The sequence below is a fragment of the Gorilla gorilla genome, chromosome 10, assembly GCF_029281585.2.
Source record: "Gorilla gorilla gorilla isolate KB3781 chromosome 10, NHGRI_mGorGor1-v2.1_pri, whole genome shotgun sequence".
In the NCBI taxonomy this organism is placed as follows: domain Eukaryota; kingdom Metazoa; phylum Chordata; class Mammalia; order Primates; family Hominidae; genus Gorilla; species Gorilla gorilla.
The window spans coordinates 81,150,924-81,171,365 of NC_073234.2; the positions used below are offsets into that span (position 1 = coordinate 81,150,924).

Genomic DNA, 20,442 nt, shown 5'->3' on the forward strand with positions numbered 1-20,442 from the left:
CTTGGCAAGATATCTTTTTTAAAAAAATAAAGTAATGGATAATCATAGTTCAAACTCATTTGTTTTTCTGTATGTATACATACAGGTAAACATTTTCACAAGTATGCTTAAAAATAATAGAAGAGTTTAAAGATTTGCCCCAATGGGCTCATCTCTCCCTTTTCCAGTTTGGTGCTCCATCTCAGAAAAAGAGAGTCACATTTTGAGACAGATGTAGCTCTTTCTACAGATTTTTCCAGAGCAAGAAAATTGGGATCTCACACATCTGCAGTACTTATTTTATCTTCTCATCTCCCTTTATTCAACCAGAAAGGTTCCCCGCGCCCCCAGTAATACTCTTTTAGAATTATCATGTAGCTTGATGCTATGGCCATAATGGGTTTTGTCTTGTTTTGTTTAATCACAGATGTAAAAATAAAAAGAAATGCTTATATTTAAATAGAGTTAATACAAGTAATTGTCCCAAAGTAGTCCCAAATTAATTTTTACTCCCCTATTCTCATATGAGAAAATATACTGACAGTGGCTCAGTACCTGCTTGCTTTGCTTGTCTTACTGGCAATAATACCAGATGTATTTTATTTAATTGAATAGCTGTGTTCCTGAGTGAGTAAATGATACTATTCTAAGGTGATCTATTTACATACACTAGAACTTGCAGTTTATGACAACTGTTAGTTTATTATTTCAAAGACTATACTGTGTTGCAAAGAAATATTTTATTCAGATTTTCATATATTCAGTTTTGTCTGTTTGTTTGTTTGTTTTGAGACAAAGTCTTTCTCTGTTGCCCAGGCTGGAGTGCAGTGGTGTGATCTCGGCTCACTGCAACCTCCACCTGATGGGTTCAAGCCATTCTCCTGCCTCAGCCTCCCAAGTAGTTGGGATTGCGGGCATATGCCACCATGCCCGGCAATTTTTTTTTTTTTTTTTTTGGAAAGACAAGGTTTTACCAAGTTGGCCAGGCTGGCCTCGAACTCCTTACTTCAGGTGATCCGCCTGACTCGGCCTTCCAAGGGGCTGGGATTATAGGCGTGAGCCACTGTGCCCGGCCTTGTCTGGTTTTTTAATAGTAGGCCTACATATGCCATTAGTCAACTTTCTGTGAGTTTGAACTACCAACTTGGTGGATGTTTTTCTTTTTTTATTTGCTTTTTTTCTTTGAATTATTTTTACTATCATTAGAGAATGGGCAAGGTTACTTAGTAGAGAATGAGCTCATCTCTGCTTCTTCAGCTATTTTTAGAATCTGATTTTTTTTAAAAGTGGTTGGAGGAAAGAAATGAAACTGCATTCAACTAGACTGAACTTGGTCACCATTATCATGGGGATTGGTGAGGTTTTCTCTTTGTTGATGTCTTCAGTTTTCAACAAAATTGCTTCTTTGGAAGCTTTTGCTTTTTCTCCTAAACTGGTTATATAGGAATGTAGTAGGTACAGGTCATTCCGTTATATAAATGTGTGTTTATAAATGATTTACTTAGCTGTTCCAGCCTGTTAGTTAAATATGTATTTAAGGCCTGTTGTTTAAAAAAAAAAAAAAAGTATATATAGAAAAAAAATAGAAGCTCACAGAATGGATACTGAGTTGCTGAAAATTAGTCAGTCATTTGGATTTAAATCTTTTCAGGAGTTTTTGCATTAGGAATTTACACCATATACTCACTCTGAAACCATGGCATAAAAAGCATAATTAGTCACATCTATTAAAACAGTGAAAGAAAATATTTGGTAATTTTCTATTAGCCAATAAGTTACTTTGCATAAGGCAATTGTGAATACTCTTTCTCTTCCTAATCTTAATATGTACACAACTATACACTCAATATTTCTTTCAAGAAAACCAAATCCTACAACCCCAGACAGAGATTCTAATTTGGTTGTTCTCCATTTCTCTTTATATCATTTATAAAGCAGGCAAAACAATTTCTGGCCTCTGATTTTTGAAAACCATAAAATCATTTCACCACTTAAGCCCAAACTTTCTAAATCAGATTTTTACTCTAAGAACAAATACTTTCACCATTTATAAACCTTTCAAATTAAGGTTTTGAGTAGAGCTTTCCAGACAGCCTCCGGAAACCATAGCAACACATGTCCCTAAAGCACATTATATTATATGGTGCTCTACCATAGATGCCCAGTATTTGCCACAGAAGGAACAGAACTTGTCTTACCCCATGAGTAGGCCAATTGGTCAGTGGAGGAGTGACAGGTGAGCAGTCAGCGAGGTGCTGGAGGAGGGTGGATGTGGGGGGTGTGAAGGTTTAGGAGTAGAAAAAACTCACACTCTGGGGCTCTGGGTTGCTGGGTGCTTTCTTTGCAGCCCTGGTTTGTGAAGTGATTTATGGGCCATACATCACCTTCCTGGTTGGCTTTGTTGACACCTTGTCACATTCTTGCTTGGGCTTGAGGAATTCATTGTTCTTGTTTGAACTGATAAGAACAAAAAAAAAAAAATGAAGAAAGAAAAAAGAAAGGTTTTCTCACTGAGACCTTGGGAAAAGCTAAGGGGGTGGAATGTTGACGTGGAGCGGCAGGCTGCACTTTCCCAAGCAATGCAGCCCTGCGTCTGCTGGCTGCTGCAGCAGCAGGGAAGCTTTGCCATTAGGAGTTCTGGCGGAAGCTTTATTTGCCCTGTGGAAGTAGTTTCCTGGCTTGGAGCTGTTCCTTTTTGCTAGAATGGTACTGTGGAGAGAGGCCTTAGGGGAGGGGTCAAGGAGAGAGGTTTTCCTTTGAGAACTGGGAGACATAATGGCTGAGAGGAGATTCCAATGGGAGGTAAAATGACCCCGGTCACTGGGAGAATGTAAAACAGACGGTGACTTGATGTGAGCTGGTCTCTCCAAAGTTCATCCCGCTGTACAGCATGCATTTTGGGCATGGTGCCATGCTGACCTTTCCCCTTTAATGTGTAGTGCCCCATGCTTCACTTAGTATTTTGGCAGCCTGCACACAGAGGCTGGCATTTGAGCCCAGTGCTTTGAAGAGAGCAAAAAAGTTTCAGAATGAGAACTCTTCAAGTCACTGGCTATACATAGGGTATTATCTCCCATGTCAATGGAGCAATGGATGACCTGCCTGGTTTTTTCTTTTTTAGGCCTCTTCCCTTTTGTCTTTGCTTCAAAAAAAAAAATTAATAGATTAAATTATTTGTCATCCAAGAGAAGTAAACAGGTCAGATCCTATGTTCCAAATCATGGGATTGTAAACGCTCATATTTCCTTTTGTGAAAATTTTTTCTTTAAGAGCAGCCAAGCATGAACATACTGCATTCACTAATATTCTCTGTCATCATGCTACTGTTGATTGAAAGGAGAAGAACCTACTTGCACCCCAGCCAAGGGTGAGGTGTCCTGGGGAGTGTTCACACTTTTGTGTTATACTGTTAACAAGTTCATGTGTAATGTAATAAATCACTTTACCTGGAAGCGCCATTCACACATCCCCACTATGAACCCCATTTTGAACTGCAGCCATAGAAAACTGTTTTTAAGCTTCTTAAAATGGTTCTCTGCAACAATGTTTCTTGTAGAATGAGGATGCATAAACTTGTTATAACATACTCGACTTTCCAAGTGGTCCCTGTAAACAAGGGATGCTTGAAGAACTGCCAAGCTAGGTAGCCAGAGATTGGGATTGAAGAGCTGACATTGTTCTAACACTGAATGCAAATGGAAATGACCTAATACATGTGTAATAGTAAAGCTAATAAACGTGTAACTGTATAGCAATTGCAGGATTAAAATAAGAAGTAAATTTTGGAAAGCACACACTTTTTCTTTTGGGTCATCTACCTTGCTATGAAGTGATATTTTGAATAACATTTAAATATCTAAATATATGTATTGCCATTAATATTGACATCAAAGTTTCAACACATATCTGTTTCTAAAAATCTACAAGCCCAATTTCCCCAGTTTCTTTATAACTCTGATGAGCCTGCTAGTTCTGCCTTTGCTTTTTTCCCAACTTGGAATCTACTCTGGTTTCCAGAATTAGGTTTATTGACAGTGTTTCACTGCTCTCTGCTGGAGAAGTCCAAAGCCAAGCCAGGCATCTAAGGCTCTAATGACTTGCAAGGAATGCAGGTGAGATGGCTCAGCTGATAAACTCCCGGCCTCTGAAATTAAACTCAACACAAGACTTATTCATACTAGTCGAAGATCACAGTTTACAAGCTATGCTGTACAGGCTAGAAATGGGTTTCTCAGAGAGTAGTATAGGTAAGATAAAAAGTGTAATACTGCCTAAGCTCCAATTTCTTGCTTCGAATGTTGTCCTTTGTAAAGATATCCTATATAATGTTGCACAGAAACTGTGCAGTTTCTCAAGTCAATTTTCATCCTTCCATTTTTGACACATAGGTATAAACTTAATTCTGGTATGTACATCTGAGATAGTAATCAACCATTCCCCTGAAAGAAAAAAAATAAAGACCTTTTTTTATTTTTGAGACAGTGTCTAGCTCTGTCGCCCAGGCGGGAGTGCAGTGGCATGATCACGGCTCACTGCTGCCTTGATTTCCCAGGCTCTGGTGGTCCTCCCTTCTCAGCCTCCCAAGTAGCTGGGACTACAGGCATGTGCCACCATACCCAGCTAATTTTTTTTTTTTTTTTTGGTAGTGATGGGGCTTCGCCATGTTGCCCAGGCTGGTCTCAAATTCCTGGGCTCAAGCAATCCACCCACCTTGGCCCCCCAAAGTGCTGGGATTACAGGTGTGAGCCACCATGCCTGGCAATAAAGCACTTTTAACTAAAATATATCAAATTTGAAACAAACTATATATAAAGTTTTTTTCTTCTAAACTTCATGTTTAGTATGTGCATGGCCGGAAAAAAGAGAACACAAGAGTATTTACCAAGTAAGCAAAAGTGTGTTATGACATTTTTTTCCTGAAACTTTTCTAGGTAGGAATAAACATTAATTTACATCTTCATTTGCATGAACACAAAACTCTACTATAATCTAGATGCTATACTTCTCAAATTTAAAACAAAAGTACAAAAACAAAAACAGTAAACACTTTAGGTGAATGTTGTGTTAAATGTCTATATTGAGCGTATATGTACACATATATTTATGCATATGTGGATGTGTGTTTATACATATATTCTATGTATATATCCTTGGGTGGGAACAGGGAGCAAAGATCTAAGCATAACATATCTCCACAGAGATTTATGTTCTTTCAGTCTGGTATCTTTTAACTTAAAAACAACTCGATGAATAGAAATCATAAAAGCCATCCTTACAACAGCATTAAAGTGCTATTCTATTCTGCAGCATTCCAAGTGAATTATTGCTGTGCTGTCAAAGAAAACAAAAACATTTGAGAAGGACTGTTTATTTTACAGTGGTTGACCAAAAGTATGCAAGTGGTTATAAAAAAATGTAGACAGCTAACGATGGGAGGTGCCACTTGCACATTCTGAAATCCATTCACAAACCTTTGACACTAACTCTTGATCACTGGAGATAATATTAGAAGCAAAGCATTTTTCACGGGGAAAATCCTAGCACTTTGAAAGCATTTCAGGTCAAAGCAAATAAATAAAACCTCTATCCCTCATCCTGTATCACTGGCATCTCCTCACTCACAGAACCTAATGGCATGATTGTTTTTTCCCAAGAAGAGCAAGAAAACTTTGCAAAAATATTTCTGTCAGAGGTTATGGCAATGAAGGATTTTTGTGCCATGAAACACGTGTTGCCCTTTGTATTTAAAGATTAAAATAAAAACTGCTGTTGACAATGTTAATAGATTCTTTCATTAAACAAATATTTCATTTTAGAGCTATATGGGAAATTAGAGACCTCAAACACAGTCCCTGTATATTAAAGATAACAAAATGTATACTTAGGGAAGATAAATGACTTGCTTAAGGTCACACAGCAGGTAGCATGGAAGGATGAGTTAGAAGTACTAGTTCAGTGTTTGTATTTGTATGTTTTGCCTCAGAATCAGACAATGTACAGTTAAGACCTCATCGATATCTCCCGGTAAATGCTTATTTAATGTTTGAGAATTTTCACTGGTAAAGAGATTCTTATTCCAGGAGTCTAGGTCTTGGGGTTTAGGTTTCTTTTACTTAAAAAAAAATTCCTATGATAAGTGAGGATTCATTTAACTTTCTGGTGGATCTTTAGGTACCTTTCAAGAAATGAGAATAATCATAACTGGCTCTATTTATCCTTAGCATGGGTTGAAAGATATGAAAAGTTCCTTGATATGACTGGCACGATTCTATCCCATAAAACCACTCGTAAATATCAGTTGAAATAATGCCTGTAGGGAAAATTTTCAAATGTCCTTTCTGTCAATGCAGAAATGCCAGTGCAGCTTGTTTTCTGGATGGCATGTAAGTTGTAGACAGGCACCACATTTTAGACATATTATGGTGGTGCGGTGAATTGACAGGCAGTTTACCACCATTTCCATGTATTAGATTATGTGTACCTCTGGCTATCCTGACACTTTGCCCCCAAAGTGGAGAGAGTGAAAGAGAAGGAGAGAGGGAGAAGAACTCCTCGCATCTGTGCCCCTACCTCAGCAGCTCCTCCTCCTTGTCTCTGAGGGTCTCCAGAGTTTGAGAGTTTGGTGTCATGTTGGCCCAAGAGACTGTTGTCCTTTTGACAGCTTGGCTGTTTGTGTCTCCAGAATGAAACATAATCAGATTTTTTTCAGATGTAGCATCTGCTTTCCCTCCAACATCCTTGGGTTAATCACGTGCTTGCTGGCCAGGATATGTAAATAAGGCTTGGCTAAAAAACCCTTAAAGGATTATGAAGCAATCTTGCTTAATAGTAGCAGAACAAAACAAAACAAAAAACCACTCCAACAAATCCTCCTGTGTGCTACCAAGTAATGGAAAGATCCAGTTGTGACTGGAACTGTCCTGGCCTGAGTATTGTCTTGGACCCAGAGGGAGCGAAGGAGGGAGGGAGGGAGGGAGGGAGAAAGAGAGAGAGAGAGGAGAAACATGAGAGGAGGAGAGAAATTGCTGAAGGAGAGCTTCACTCACTGACTCCGCACACATTCCCTCCCGGTGGTTGCTAATGAAGAGCCCGTGCTGGTGAAGGAAGCCTGCTGATCCCGGAACTGGCCTTGCGAGCAAGTGGTGGGATGACAGACACATTCCCTTCCTTGAACTGCACTCCTTTCCCTTGCACTCAGAGGTGGCCCGAGAGAGCCCCGGTAGATCCCGGAGGATGTTCCATGCTGCAGAAGGCATGGAGAGATTCCAATTGCGGGGGTTCCTCCGTAGCCTTTGCAGCTGAACGTCTCCATCTCCTGTCCCTGGGCGGTCAGTCGCTGGCATGGCTCTGTGGAGTTTTACCTCCCAGTTGTCTATCACCAAAGCTGTCCACCTTGTCCGGAGGGGAATGAGCGTGGAAACCCCTGGCGGCTGTACTGACAAAAGCAACCTTAGTCAATGACAGAGCTGGGCAGGCGGCGAGGTCTTGCGGGCTGGCCTTTCTGCTGCTGGTAGGAGGATCATGTGCTGCTATTTCGGAGGCTCCTGCCAGTTGGCCCCTGCCCACCTTTTCTGTTCATACTGAAGCAGCCAGGAACTGAGAGAAAGAGGAAGCCTCGGCTGTGCTCCGGGCTGCGCTGCCAGGGTTGCGTCTGTAGCAGGTCCAGCAGCAAAAACAAAACAGGGCAGAGCCCAGGGAGGCCCCAGCCAGAGCAGCTGAGTGTGGAAACAAAGCAGCCCGCCCGCCCTGGGAAGCTGCCGCAGGCTGTGGAAGGGAACTTCTAGAGAGGCTGCATCCTCTCCAAGCCGGGAAACTGAGGCCTAGAAGACATGTGACATATCTGAGCAGTGACCAAGCCAGGAGTAGAAATGTCTCCTGAGGGCCTGTCCCCACTGCTGTTTGGTTTTAATCGCTCAGCTCTTAATAGTGTAACCCTGGACAAGTGACTTACTCTCTCCAGCCTCCATCTCATCTGTAAAATGGGGATGAGAAAATACCTCTAAGGGTTGTTGTGACAATTAAATGAGAAAGCATAAACAAAGCCCTTGGCACAATGCCTAGCCACTTAATGGGCCCTCAGTAAATGTTGGCTAGTTATGTGAACCGGAACTTGAAATGGAAGTGAAGCAGAAACGATAGGGAGTTGTTCAAAAATACCTGATCTGCTAGGGAAATATTTTTTAAAACAAGGCTGCTTTTCACAAGGAGGGGTAGGCACACTTGAATTAAGATCAGATTGATTATGGTTTTTGTTCAGCTTTGATGTTGAAATGTTTAATCAAATGGCAGACTCTGCCCCGCTTCCAGGAAGAGCTCAACTCCAACTAGGAGGAAGCAGGTAATGTGAGCCATGGCATCTTCCCCGTTTAGATTTCCTGAATCTTTGTTTATCTTCTTTGTCAATGTGCGTCTGAACCTTCCCAACAGAGTTTAAAATGTTCAACTTCAAAGTTACATTCTGATGGAAAACACTTCCTAAGAGGCTGAAGGCTTACTCTAGGGGTGAAAGAAGAGGAAAGGTGATGGATCACACCACATTTGTGGAAAATGTTAATGCTATGTGATCTTGCCTCCTTAGACCCAGATAGATGCAAAGGATAAGGAACTCGGTTTATAACAACAGATACTCCAAAAGTGCTTTGCATCCTGTTCTGACACTAACTGGTTGTGAATCACTTGTTAAAGATAAGGATAACAACAATACCATTTCTTGAGCCCTTACTGGGTGTCTGGTATTGTGCAAAGTACTGTCTATATATTACCTCAGTTTCCACAACTTTATGAAATATTTCTTCCTTTTGTGATGAGGAAAGTGAGACTTAGAGAGAAGGTAAATAACTTGTTCAAGATCACTCAGCTCATAAATGCTCCTATGCACTTAGTCACTGTGCTATGTCCTGCTTACCCCTTAATGTTAACCTTAATCCTAACTTGAATTTAGGTTAATGTCTATGCACTGCTTTTTTTCACCTGCAAATCAAGGGCTGTACTAACAGTTTTGCTAAGGCCACTTCTTTGAAAATTGTAAATATTTCCAGAAAGAGGCACAGTTTACAATAAACATTCTTGCTTTCCAAATAAATTCTCCCCTATTAAAATCAATGTACCAGTTGTTATTTTCATACCTATGCATTGTTTAAGATAGAGAGTTCAGGACACAATTGAAAACTGGGAAAAATAATCTCGTGGTTCGGTTTGTTAGTTTGAGACGTAGTCTCACTCTGTCGCCCAGGCTAGAGTTCGGTGGCCCAATCTCAGCTCACTGCAACCTCCAACCTCCCAGGTTCGAGCAGTTCTCTTGCCTGAGCCTCCCGGGTAACTGGGATTACAGGCGCGCACCACCACGCCCAGCTAATTTTTGTGTTTTTAGTAGAGATGAGATTTTGCCATGTTGGCCAGGTTGGTCTTGAACTCCTGACCTCAAGTGATCCACCCACCTCGGCCTCCCAAAGTGCTGGGATTACAGGTGTGAGCCACCATACCTGGCTCTCATATTTTTTATATACGGATTGAATAGCCCTAATTTGAAAACCTGAAATCTGAAATGTTCCAAAATCCAAAACTTTTTGAGCAGTTACATGATATTTGAATGAACTGCTCATAAGAACATTTTGGATTTCAGATTTCCAGATTAGAGATGCTGAAGAGGTAAGTATAAGACAAATATTCCAAAATCTGAAGAAAATCAGAAATGCAAAACAGTTCTGGTCTCAAGCATTTCAGACACTCAGCCTGTATTTGCATGCGCATGGCTGTTGGGAAAAATTAACATATTCACCAAATTGTGCCTGGTCAATTGATAATGACTGATCAATATTAATGCACAAGTATATCTACTTTTGCTGTCAAGGGCAAAATTTAAACTTTACTTGCACTAGTCTTTATCTCTAAGGAAACTTGTACATTTATGCATGTAATTTGGTATCCTCAAGGTAAAAAGTCCAAATAGTCAGCATTATTTACTAAGTGAAATTTCTCTATTAAGATTTTTCATATCCTAATGGAATTATGCTTCTAAATTCTCAATATTTATTAGTATTGTTGAAATTTTGTGAATTAGACTGATCTAGATTAATATGTACTAGAATCATTACCTGTATGAACTTGCATGAGTTTCTTAATCTATCTGGGCCTTAGTTGCCTCAGCTGCAAATTGGGAATGAAAATGGTATCATCATATTATAATGGTTGTTGAGAATATTAAATGAGCTAATTATGTAAAGTGCTTCAAATTGCACCTGGCACATAGTGCTATATGTGTTAATTAATTGTATTAATCACTTGTGACTTCCAGTTGATTCTATTTTAATTGATATTCTATAATATAATTTGCTTCCTTCATCTCTCATGTATACAAATTAAATTTGTATAGAAAGTCTTCTCTTCTAAGAAATTTTCATTCTTGTACTTCACCCTCTCTTTAGCTCTGTAGTAAGTAGTTTCTGTTTATTTATTCCTTAGAACTTTATCTAGAGAAGCTTTTGATATTAAGCTGTGACATACAACAGATGAAATTACAGTCATTGAATTTATTTTCTCTGAATTACAGATTATTTTAGGTAGAATTTATCTTCCTTTTTTTTCTGGTACCCAAGTCTTAGAGAAACATGTTTTCAGCCCTGATCATGATAAATAGTGGGTTTTTTAAATGACATCACGAGATACATATTTCTCAGATACAAAGGATTGTTGTTATGTTCTTTTGGCCAGAAGACACTCGTCTTCCTGGGAAATGTAGCCACAAAATGCTGGGTTTGAGTTTTATTAATATCCTTGTAGATTAAAAACAAAATGTTTTCCCTCTAAGTTTTTGTTCTTTTCCATTTGGCAAACCCGGTGATTTGCCACATGAGCCAATGTGTGTCTCATTTGCTTATTTTCTTGTGCACTAGCAGCCCTGGTGATAGCATCTGGAATGTGTGCAGTCCCTGGGAACAAATAACATGTTGGAAAATGGTTTACTTGGTGGCAGCAGGATCGCTCATGCACCTGACAGCACATGCCACGTATCTCAAGCCATTTGCCTTTGGTAAAAGTAATTTTAAGATAGGCTGCCTCTCCCCAAATTTTTGTCCAAATAACAATAATAACAACAATGATAAGAAAAGATTTTTATAACCAATGACTTTGAGAGTCAGATTTTCAAAATTATTTTAATATTTGAGCTGATGATATCAACTATGCCATGAAATTTTGTTTTGTTTTGAGGGAAATTACTCAGTTAAATGGGGAGGAACCCTCAGTTCCGGGAATTGCCCACCCCTTTCCTGGAAAACACATGAATAAGCCACCCCCTTGTTTAGTATATAATCAAGAAATAACTTTAGGTATCCTTAGTCCAGCAGCCCAAGCTGCTGCTCTGCCTATGGAGTAGCCATTCTTGTATTCCTTTACTTTCCTAATAAACTTACTTTCACTTACAAAAAAATTACTAGGTTAAACTGAATCAAGAAAAAGATCAGACTTTGAAAACTTGGTTTACATATATATTATATATGTTGGTTTATTTTCACCATTCTTAAAAACTGTTCATTGACTAAATGATACACAGATTTAAGAGGTTAGGAGACTGAGTGGAATATTAGACCAGACTGTTCTTAAACTGCTTTCAAGCTCACATTTCACTTAAGGGTAGGGACTCCCTGTCACCCTTAGTCCCTGTTTCCTCCTCGCGGGGAGCTTCTTTCTTTTTCTTTTCTTTTCTTTTTTTTTTTTTTTTGAGACCGAGTCTCCCTCTATCGCCCAGGCTGGAGTGCAGTGGCGCAATCTCTGCTCACTGCAACCTCTACCTCCCAGGTTCAAGCGATTCTCCTGCCTCAGCCTCCCGAGTAGCTGGGACTACAGGCGTCCTCCCCATGCCCGGCTAATATTTGTAGTTTTGGTAGAGATGGAGTTTCACCGTATTGGCCAGGCTGGTCTCGAGCTCCTGACCATGTGATCTGCCCGCCTCGGCCTCCCAAAGTGCTGGGATTACAGGCGTGAGCCACGACGCCTGGCGGGGAGCTTCTTTTGATTCATCATTCTTGCAGGGAATTACTGAGAAGGACGTGAGCTAAAAGACAACACAGAGGTGTTCGAGGAAGGAGGTGTGAATCCAACCAGGCCAGACCATTGAGTTCCAGAGAAATTTCCAGACAAAGCTTCTCAACCCACCAGCCAAGACCCAACCCACAGCGGTCACTTTCACTCTATCTTATCTTGAACATACTCTTCCTTTTTGAAGGCACAGTCTATAGAATTCCACATTTTCTGTTTTATTCATTGCCTTCCTCAGTTTCCCTTAATAAGTAAGCAAGACTTGAACTACAGGTTATGAAATTCTTGGGATTAATGACTGAGCTAATTTAGAAAGAAATGCATGTTCCCCATGGCCCAAAAATATAGAAAGCCAATTACCTAACTCCTATCTATTTGACAATTTAAATGATGCGTTTTCTATAAAGAGTTCATTACACAAACGCTGACTCCCCCCCTCATAAAATGGATGATATTTTAGCGAGGCGTTTCAAAGACAAAAGACTTTGATGACTTGGTTTAAGGCCAGTTCAATGAAGGCAATGAAAACCTTATCTTGGCTATTCTTTTTCAAGTTGGCATTCCAATGAGTCACCATATGGAAGAGGATTAAGAAAAATATTTTATACTTAGGCTAGGCACAGTGCTTCATCCCTGTAATCCCAGCACTTTGGGAGGCTGAGATGGGTGGATCACCTGAGGTCAGGAGTTCAAAACCAGCCTGGCAACATGGCAAAACCCCGTCTCTACTAAAAATATGAAAATTAGCCTGGTGTGGTGGCGTGTACCTGTAATCCCAGTACTTTGGGAGGCTGAGGTCGGTGGATCACTTGAGGTCAGGAGTTCGAGACCAGCCTGGCCAACATAGTGAAACTCCATCTCTACTAAAAATATACAAAAATTGGCTGGGCATGGTGGTGCGAGCCTGTAGTCCCAGCAACTCAGGAGGCTGAGGCAGGAGAATCATTTGAACCCAGGAGGCAGAGATTGCAGTGAGCCGAGATCACGCCTTTGCACTCCATCTCAAAAAAAAAAAAAAAAAATTTACAGTTAGGATTTGTAAAATTCTAAAAATCTTAAAGAACAATAGTTAAATCTTACCTTCTATAATTAAAATAATTAAATATTAAGGATTCTTTGGAGTTGCGTCATTAGGAGCTTTACAGTAAGATATCTTACTAGCCAATATTAGCCTGCCACAGGTAAATTAAAAAAAAAAAAAGCAATGACAACAACATTTGAGCTTGTTAATCTAATTGCCCCTTCCTTGCCGTCACTCCAAGGCGTTAATGTGTCTTTTAGATGATTGCATTAAGTTTTCTATTAGAATTTCCTCTCCATCTCTCTCATACACACACTCTCACACACACAGACACACACAAACCCCCTAGCCATTGGTGTTCCTGAGTTTATGAATCCCCTTTCCATAGCGGTTTGGGAACATAGGATATAGTTTATGAGTTAGGGAGGCACAAATATTTTCTTAAAAGGAAACCTTCAAACCGACTGAGTGCAGTGGCACACGCCTGTAATCCCAGCACTTTAGGAGGCCGAGGCGGGTGGATCACTTGAGGTCAGGAGTTTGAGACCAGCCTGGCCAACATGGTGAAACCCTGTCTCCACTAAAAATATAAAAGTTAGCCGGGCGCAGTGGTGTGCACCTATAATCCCAGCTACTCGGAGGCTGAGGCACGAGAATTGCTTGAATCCGGTAGGTGGAGGTTGCAGCTAGCCAAGATGGCGCCACTGCACTCTAGCCTGGGCGGCAGAGTGAGACTCAGTCCCCCCCAAGAAAAGAAAGAAAAGAAAAGAAACCTTAGAATAAAACTACCTTTGACTCATAGACTCATTCATCCAATAGGAATAGAGTGCCCGTGGTGTGCTCTTTTTTTTTTTTTTTTTTTTTTTTTTGAGGCAGAGTCTCACTCTGTCGCCCAGGCTGGAGTGCAGTGGCGCGATCTCTGCTCACTGCAAGCTCCGCCTCCCGGGTTCATGCCATTCTCCTGCCTCAGCCTCCCGAGTAGCTGGGACTACAGGCGCCCGCCACCAGGCCCGGCTAACTTTTTGTATTTTTAGTAGAGACGGGGTTTCACCGTGTTAGCCAGGATGGTCTCGACATCCTGACCTCGTGATCCGCCCGCCTCGGCCTTCCAAAGTGCTGGGATTACAGGTGTGAGCCACTGCGCCCGGCCCCGTGGTGTGCTAACTCTTATGACAATGATGACATAGGGACCCAGGGACCACCCTCCCGTTAGAGATGCACCATGCTCAGCCCGTCTAACTTCGAGCCTGCTCTTTCCACCAATAATCAGCTGCCTTCTGTGCCCACACTAGGAGGAAGGATATATGCTTGATATCTTGTTTCATTATACTGTTGAATTTCATCATCACCCTACTCTTACCCACAAAAATTACCCAAAGTCTTAAATGTTTCTTAAAAGAAATATTAGTTGTGCCCATTTTAATCTCCTGAACTTTATGACCCTTGTCCAATGTTCAACTAGATATTTAAGATTTCTTTCATTTGGCTTTTGGTAAGACTCATTTTTGGAATTAATACAGGATCACTGTTTGTTCTCCTCAAGTCCCAGAAAAGAAAAAGGGACTTTTTCCTACAAATCAAACTTCAGCATACCACGAGCTGCCAGTGTTATTTGCTATTTGTTCCTTGTCTTTTCCAACAAAGTGACCTTAGCACTGAATCAGGAATGCTTAGATGTAGATGTGCACAGAGGACCCTTTGTAGTAAATATATTGTAAATACATATCTAATAGGTAAATATACGTGTATATGTATATATACCCACAGATTTTTAAAAAGTGAATATTCTAGAGAGTTTCCATTCCAAGAATGCTCATTGAAAACACAGTACACAAGGCCAACAAGGAATAGGATAGAATATTCCAGCTTTGCAGAATGGTGAGTGAATTGGGCTTTGACTTTAAAGAGGTATGTAGGTGAGGAGTTGTTGACAAACCTGTTTGAAAGTGGTTTATGTCATGGGAAAGTACGTATCAGGGCTGTTGCGAGGATTATCTTTTTTCTTTCTCACAGTAACTCAATGCGGTAGACTCTGTTATCATCCTCATTTCACTGATGAACAAACCAAGGCACAATGAGGTAAAGGCATCTGCTGTAGGACTCAATAGCTGATGAATGAAAGAGCCAGGCAGGGCAGGCTGGCTTCAGAATTGTACTGTTTTGCTTCCTATTTCTCCCTACATCCTAGCCCCACTCACATGGAAATCACTCTGAAAAATTCTTCTGTCTTATTCCCTAAAGACAATCCAGCCGTCTTCCTCCTAATTCTTACCCACTTGTATTTCTTCTATAATTGCTACAAAAATGGTCCTATACAACAACATCGTCAACTCACAGAGTAGAAAAAAAGCAAAGAACCTTACAAATTCCTCTGGGCTAATTTTATCAGCAAAACACTAAGCAAAATGAGAGTTGCCCAAGTCCTGAAAATCATTATGCCACAAAGTTAGTGGTTACCAAGGTCAGCCCACTATTTAAGTATAGTCATTTAAATAGGCCACTATTTAAAACATTGTGTTATCCTCATATACTCAACTCAATAGTACAGAGACCATGTTTTATGTCTCTTTGCACATCCAGCCCTTAGCACAGCACCTGAGGCATATTCCTCAACAATTTATGCTTGTTGGATGAATGATGGACTGAATAAATTAATAGGTGTTAGCTTTTAGTTTTTTCAAAATCACGCTTACTTATTCATTAATATATTCTTGTGATTTGATCAATGCAAAGAAGAGCAAGATCATCATCTAGCATTATCCTGAATACTATTTAATATATTTCTATAATGTTGCCTAAGGTATATATCTTTTGTTTTGTTGTTTTGGAAGCTATACTACACAATTGACTCAAGCAAGCTACATATACCATGAAAATCAGCGTTGTTCTCCCTCACAACCCCCATGCACACGTACTCAGCTTTCAGATAGACCTGAACTCCATGAAAGGGAAGTCCTTCTTGGATTAAGCTGAGATTGAGAGGACTGTTTTACCGCTTCTTCAGTATATTCTTTTTTTTTTTTTTTTTTTTTTGAGATGGAGTCTCACTCTGTCACCCAGGCTGAAGTGCAGTGGCGCGATCTTGGCTCACTGCAACCTCTGCCTCCCGGTACAAGCGATTCTCCTGCCTCAGCCTCCTGAGTAGCTGGGATCCCTGGTGTGCATCACCGTGCCCGGCTTTTTTTGCATTTTTTGTAGAGACGGGGTTTCACCGTTTCGCCATGTTGGCCAGGCTGATCTCGAACTCCTGACCTCAAGTGATCTGCCTGCCTCGGCCTCCCAAAGTGCTGGGATTATAGGCATGAGCCATAGCGCCCAGCCGACTTCTTCAATATATTTGTATATGTGAATTGAGCCTTCCATTTCTTCCTTTACCTCCTCTTCCATCCATTGGAACCAGTTGACTTTTTAATGTAAAGTATAGAAACTCAGCCGCTCTGACCCTGTTTTGATTCCAAACCCTTGTACCTACCAGGCCATTTAGGAAGACTGGGATAAATAAGCATTGTAACTCCAGGGAGCTTTCTGGTTTCATGATCCATTTCTGCTTCTTGGGGGCCAGACAGTGCTAGGCTTACAGGAGACTCAGCCAGAAAACTGGCAAGTCGATTAATCTGTAGTTAACCACAGCAATAAATGAACACAAAGGAAATGCAGATGTAAGTAGGGGATAAACTTTGAGTGGTTCCATCAGTAGTGATTCATGATGTTGAACTACAATAATATTTTCCTCCACACACTCTCGCAGTTCCCATTGTGACACTGGAGCGGCATTTAGGGGAGACAGTTAGGCTTGGGGGTGCGTTCTGTGGTCATGGCTGTGGAAGATTGGTCCTACGGCTGTTAATCTGGCTGACAAATGTTTCATCAACATGCATTGTTGAAAGTGACATGATGCACAGTGCTGGTTAAGAGTCGTGTAAATAATAAAATGCCCAAGATGGGAGAAGAGCAGTTTTCCTGGCTTCTCCAAGTTTGAGCTGCAGAATCAGAAGCAGTAGAATAGAGAGAGAAGAGACAGGACACTAGCTTGGGTTCCAGCCCCAACTCTGCTGCCCTGTGCTGCGTGGCTGCAGCAAGTGACTTATCTAATAACTGTGGGTCTCAGTTTCCTCACTCGTAGTATTAATGATCGTTTCTCAGGAGTATTAAATAAGAGCATGAGTTTAAAGAGCCCAGTCCCGTGCCCAGCACAACGGAGGCTACCCTCCAAAGGTCAGTCCCTTTTTCTGTGTGTTTCATCCTCTCTTGGCAGCCTATTTGCTGCATCTCTCAGCTGACTTTTGTCCCTTCCTGCTCACTTAGTCAATTCAGAGATTACAGTTTGTACAATAATGCGCTGCCTTGTCTTCTCGCTGGTGAATCTGGACCGGAGTGCTCTGCCTCTGCGCCGACACTCACTCTGATGGTCTTGGCTGGAGGACAGAGGCTGCTGGCAAAAACCTAAGAGGGAACATACCGTGGTAGCAGCATGAAAGAATTTGGCAAGGAGGTGCTCGTCACATGATTGTGATTCATACTGTACTCTCAAAATGTGGCAGGAGGGCTAGGAGAGAATTTTAATGCCAGCACACAGAGCAGAGACACTCATTTTCAAACATCACATTCTTTTTATAGTACAGGCATGCCTCACAGGGAAAATATTGAACTTGGCCTGCCAGCACCACGAGAGTCGTCCCAACTGTGATTTTATTGCTTGAGTCACTCCCTGAATCAGATACTGGCTGCATGGAGGAAGTCTTCTATTAGGGATGCTTTGAAATTGTGTTTTTAATTAATTAACACCAACTCTGGGCAGGTTTTTCATTTACTCCTAGCTGACTCTTTTTTGTCTTTTCTTTTTTTGCCTGAAACTTGTTAGACATTTTTGTAAGGTCTCAGTTGGATCGCTTTTAAGTATCCTGGTGAAAGAGTCATCTGTGTTGGGTGACCAAAGCGAGGGGACCCTTCAAAGTAGAGTTTGTCATCTCCGAGAGAATCTGATCCATGGGAACGGGGTCGTCGGGAAAACGGTCCCTAAAAGTCTGGCATAACACTTTTTGATGCTTTCAGCCATCCTCAATCCATTCATCTTGTTGTTAAAACTTAAAACTAGAGCTGGCCAGCTGTTGAGAAAAGTCCTCAGTTTTATTTCAACCAAATGGTGCTGCCTCCTGGGGCTGGAAGGGGGCTGACTTCAAGCACAATTATAAATGTGTAGCTCTTTCAAGCCGCGGAAACCTACAAAATGGCCTTGATTCACAGGGCCCCTCTGGCTCAAAGACTCTCTGCTTCCCGTGTGTCATAAATCTGTATCTGCATCAAAAAGTGTAAAGACGGCAGTGTATGGAAGTCCCTCTTCCTCTGCGAGTGTGTCTATGACAGATTTATACTGATGGCTACACTGCACCCCGGTCACAGGCTCCTATTATAGTCATGCCCCACTGACTCAGCCCCCATTTCCTGTGGAAGGGGAGACAAGGTCCTGCATGAAGGAGGGTGAAATTACAGCTCAACTCTCTAATTGCTGTTAGTACAGGAGGACCTTTAAGGGCTGCAGCAAGACCCATTTTGTTCATAGCAACATCTACTGTCTCCTCACCCCAGTGTGGTCACAGCTAAAACCTAAGGCATTTAGTTTCATGACAAGATATGCCATGACAGGGTACTCCAGAATCCAACAAGGCCAAATGGATACATGCGAAAAGAACAAACCACCTCATTTGTTATAGTTTTTGTTTCTTCAAAGTGGTTTTCTTTTTCTTCCTGAGGGCACAAATTTCAAATGTGGAAATTTTTTAAGGTAGCATTTGAATCCACCTCTCTATTAGTATTTGCAAATGGATGCAGAACAGGACTGGTTTTTGAAACCACCTCCTTGTTAGAGATTTTTCATCCTTCGCGAACATTGTAGGGTTTCAGAGGTAGCGGCTGGTGAGAACCCTCTTGTGTTTGACTGCAGCCTTCGAGGTTTAGAGCTGTCCTGCATTTCAGGGGGTGAATGGCTACCGGTAAAGAGGTCAAAATGAGCTTTATTCCAAGAGTTAAGCAATGAAGTTGCAAAGTTTAATTGGTCTAATTTTGGGAGACAAGGATGGAAAGGGAAGGATGTTAGGATAGTTTGAATCCTCTAAGAGGAGAAAAGGCAAAACTGATATTTGACTTTCCCACTGTATTTAGAGTATAGCCTTCGTGGGGTAGCTGTTCCTTCTTGTGTTTGGTATGGCTCAGAGCACTCGAAAATGTCACTGGCTGAAGAAGAGTGCTTGTGATGATATTTTTTAATTCACTTTTTTTTTTGTAGATTTTAGTACTATAAAGAAATGATACATAGAGGGGAGTAAAAACTTGTCTAGCTAACAATTGGTATTATGGTTTTGAATGCACAGTTCTGATTAAATTATATACATTTCTTCCGTTGGCCAACTTATCGTGAGCCTGGTTGTATGCCTCTGGTGTTTGTATGATATTCACCGCATTTTTTTCTAACGTGTTAAGGATTCTGTTTTAAATAGAAAATCAGATTGCAGTTTGAAAAACTTAGTTTTAAAACTCTACCATCTGCTAGATTTGTGAAAGAGGATCTGGTAAATGAAAATTGTGTGTATATGTGTGTGGTTTATTTTATAGGCACTGCATATTTCTTTGATGATCTATTTTCCAAGCTCATTCTTATCTTTTAGAAGATGTTTCAAGGATTTATGCATCTGGCAAGATTTCAGAGAACTCTATAGTGGTGGAGATGTACACTCCATTTGTAGGGAATCCTGAATCAGGGTCATTGAGAGCATTTATTTTGTTTTGCGCTTAAATTTATTTCTGCTCTGGACATTTCTTTCAAATGGATCATTTTTACATGGTCAAATCCAAGCATTTTATTCATAAGAACTCTAATAATAAAGCTTTTTGAGTCCAGACATAGGTGGAAATTTGCAAAATGCATCAGGAAAGTATGGCAATTGTTTTTCAAGCCATCTTGTATTTACATAGGTGGAAATTTGCAAAATGCATCAGGAAAGTATGGCAATTGTTTTTCAAGCCATCTTGTATTTGAGAAAGTATTGCATTCATTAGTGTTTGCAAAACTACATTTAATGGTGCAAAAGTAAAGCTGACCTCTCCCTTTTGGTGCACAGATGTATAAACTTTATGGAAGTACACCCCAAGGTAGAGACTTATTGGAGTAACTCTTAGAAAGGGCAAAGTTGGCCATAAACAGTGATGCAATAACCCCACAATTATGTATGCTCAATTATTTGGAAGGGAAGGCTGGGAGAAGTGTTTTATATGATTACATGGGCAAATAAGAAGTGAGTGTGGAGAAGCACGGTCCAAAGGTTTGCATTTGTTGTGTATATCCCAAATAGCATCCTAATACAGCTTTATAATGTAAATCCACCAGTACCAGTAAAACGGCATTTAAAACA

General features: G+C 40.7%; 1 protein-coding gene across 2 annotated transcripts in view; it reads left to right on the forward strand.

Moving 5' to 3' along the window:
• The window catches only part of HMGA2 (high mobility group AT-hook 2), a 141,325-nt gene that overhangs the window by 50,380 nt on the left and 70,503 nt on the right, over nucleotides 1-20,442 (forward strand). The gene's annotated exons all lie outside the window — the stretch shown is intronic.